We start from the raw sequence: 3152 nt of genomic DNA on the forward strand, positions 1-3152 counted from the left end.
CCATCATGCACCTTTGAAAAGTGGCTGGTGCACCACATAAACCAAAAGGTACTCTTCGGAATGCGAAAGTACCATAAGGGCATGTAAAGGTTGTCTTTTCTTGATCTTCCGGGGAAATAGCAATTTGATTATAGCCAGAATACCCATCTAACAGACAATAGAACTCATGGCCAGCCAACCTGTCAAGCATCTGATCAATAAAAGGCAGAGGGAAGTGATCTTTTCTTGTAGCTTTATTCAGCTTCCTGTAGTCCATGCAAATCCTCCAACCCGTGACAGTTCTAGTTGAGATGAGTTCCCCTTTTTCGTTGGTTACTACTGTCATTCCTCCTTTCTTAGGCACGCATTGTACTGGACTCACCCATGAGCTATCTGAAATTGGATATATGATACCTGCATCAAGCCATTTGAGAATCTCTTTCTTTACAACCTCCTTCATGATAGGATTTAGCCTTCTTTGTTGTTCCACTGAAGGTTTGCTTCCTTCTTCAATGAGAATTTTGTGTTGACAAAAGGAGGGACTGATGCCCTTGATATCAGCTATGGTCCAACCAATCGCTGTTTTGAATTCCCTTAGCACCCTCAAAAGTTTTTCCTCTTCCTCACCTGACAAGTTAGATGCAATAATAACAGGAAGAGTAGAACCTTCACCAAGAAAAGCATACCTTAAGTGATCCGGTAGTGGTTTAAGTTCAAGTTTAGGTGCTTCGATTACTGATGGTTGTAGTGGTTTGTGCTCTTCTTTTTGTTCCTCCAAGCCAAGAGATTCGACAGGTGGTTAAAAATTCCTTCTCCAAGGTGATGAGTTAAGGTGATGGATTTCTTCCAATTCTTCTTCACTGCCCCATTCCTCATCATTTGTAAGGATCGCTTCCAATGCATCATCCTGTAAAACCCGCTTGCTATTAGCTTCTGCTGTAGTATCAAGTACATCCATACTAAAACAAGATTCCTCATCGGTTGGTAATTTCATTGCATTGAATACGTTGAACGTGACCGTCTGATCTTGTATTCTCATTGTAAGTTCCCCTTTTTGGACATCGATCAATGTTTGCCCGGTGGCTAAGAAGGGTCTACCCAAGATGATAGGAATCCTTTTGTCTTCTTCAAAATCAAGAATCACGAAGTCTGCCGGAAATATTAATTGATCAACCTTGACTAGCACATCTTCAATTATACCCCTCGGATGTGTGATTGAACGATCAGCTAACTGTAAAGACATATTTGTTGGCTTGAGCTCTGGCAGGCCAAGTTGTGTGAAGATAGATAGAGGCATCAGATTGATGCTAGCCCCCAAGTCGCACAGACACTTATCAAAAGAGAACTTCCCGATAGTGCAAGGAATAGTAAAGCTTCCCGGATCCTTAAGCTTGGGTGGTAATTTCTGTTGAAGTACAGCACTACATTCCTCCGTTAAAGCCACGGTCTCTAACTCTTCGAGCTTTAGCTTTTTTGAAAGAATACCCTTCATGAACTTGGCATAACTAGGCATTTGCTCGAGTGCTTCAGCAAATGGAATGTTGATGTGAAGCTTTTTGAATACTTCTAGGAATTTACCAAATTGCTTATCCAGCTGCTGTTTTTTTAACCTCCTAGGAAATGGAGGTGGTGGATATACTGGTTTTGACATCGGAGCAGCTGCAGGAATAGTCTTATCCTTTTCAACAGTAGGGTTGGTGCCAATTGTATTTGAAGGAACTTCTGTTGGAATTTCTTGCGGTTCATCACCCTGATCTTGTACTAATGTTGAGGTAGGCCCTGTTGTAGTTTTTCCAGATCTCAGCGTAATGGATTGGACTTGCTCTTTAGGGTCCCTCTTACCTGGTACCTCTGTATCACTAGGGAGATTCCCCTGTGGTCTGCTTAGTAAAGCGTTAGCTAACTGACCGACTTGTGTCTCCAAGGCTTTTAAAGTTACTGCTTGACTCTTGTACATGAGCCTTAGCTCTTCCATGTCAGACCTTTCGTTAGCTAATTGCCCATGATTCTGAAATCCCGGGGGAGTGTGATATGGCTGTTTAGGTGCATACTGTTGTGAATTTCCAGCCTGACTGTACTGTTTAGGTCCCTGTTGAAATCCTTGTTGAGGTTGGTTATACCCCTGGTTATTACTCCAGCTGAAATTAGGATGATTTCGGTTGTTAGGGTGATAAGTAGCTGGAGCAGGCTGTTGACCTCTCTGAAAGTTGCTCACAAATTGTGCTGATTCACTAGAAATGGCACACTGATCAGTAGCATGAGTACCAGCACATAATTCGCAAATAATGATTGGCTGTTGAATTCCTTGGTGAGCCAGAGAGTCGACTTTCATCGTGAGAGCTTTAAGTTGAGCTGCTATAGCCGTAGACGTGTCAAGATCAAGAATTCCGGCTACTTTCCCTTGAGTAAGTCTTTGAGTAGGGTTCTGATATTCATTAGCCGCCATCATTTCAATAAGATCATAAGCTTCTTCATAACTCTTAGCCCATAGCGCACCTCCAGAAGCAGCATCAAGCATAGGTCTGGATTGAGGTCCAAGACCATTGTAGAAACTGTTTATTTGCATCCAATCCGGCATACCATGGTGGGGACACTTTCTTAGCATCTCTTTGTACCTCTCCCAGGCTTCACAGAATGTTTCTCCTGATTGTTGAGAGAATTGAGATAGAGCATTTCGTAGCGCAGCAGTCTTTGCCATGGGGAAGAATTTAGTGAGAAATTTCTGAGCTAGATCTTCCCATGTAGTAATTGAACCAGATGGTAAAGAATGTAACCATCCCTTGGCCTTATCTTTCAGTGAAAATGGGAAAAGTCTTAACTTCACAGCTTCATCAGAGACGTCATTGAATTTGAAAGTGTCACAGATCTCTATAAAATTCCGTATATGCATATTGGGGTCTTCAGTAGGAGAACCCCCATACTGTACCGAGTTCTGTACCATTTGAATAGTTCCTGGTTTGATTTCAAAGGCTTTGGCTGCGATTGCAGGCCTGACAATGCTTGATTGGATATCATCGATCTTTGGCATAGAAAAATCCTTCAATGCCTTACTGTCTGGTTGTGCTTCAGGTTCTGTCATTGTTTCAGAATCAGAAGAAGAAGTAGAAGATGAATCAATTGCTTTCTTACGGGTCTGAGAACGTGTTTGCATAAACGCGGCCCAAGTACCTGAA

General features: G+C 42.3%; 1 non-coding gene across 1 annotated transcript; it reads left to right on the forward strand.

Moving 5' to 3' along the window:
- Positions 1-2555: 2555 nt before the first annotated feature.
- Positions 2556-2662, forward strand: LOC135150968 (small nucleolar RNA R71). The gene has a single exon (XR_010289426.1). It is a non-coding gene; the product is annotated as a small nucleolar RNA R71 (small nucleolar RNA).
- Positions 2663-3152: the final 490 nt, after the last annotated feature.

Source organism: Daucus carota, chromosome 2, assembly GCF_001625215.2.
Source record: "Daucus carota subsp. sativus chromosome 2, DH1 v3.0, whole genome shotgun sequence".
Lineage (NCBI taxonomy): Eukaryota > Viridiplantae > Streptophyta > Magnoliopsida > Apiales > Apiaceae > Daucus > Daucus carota.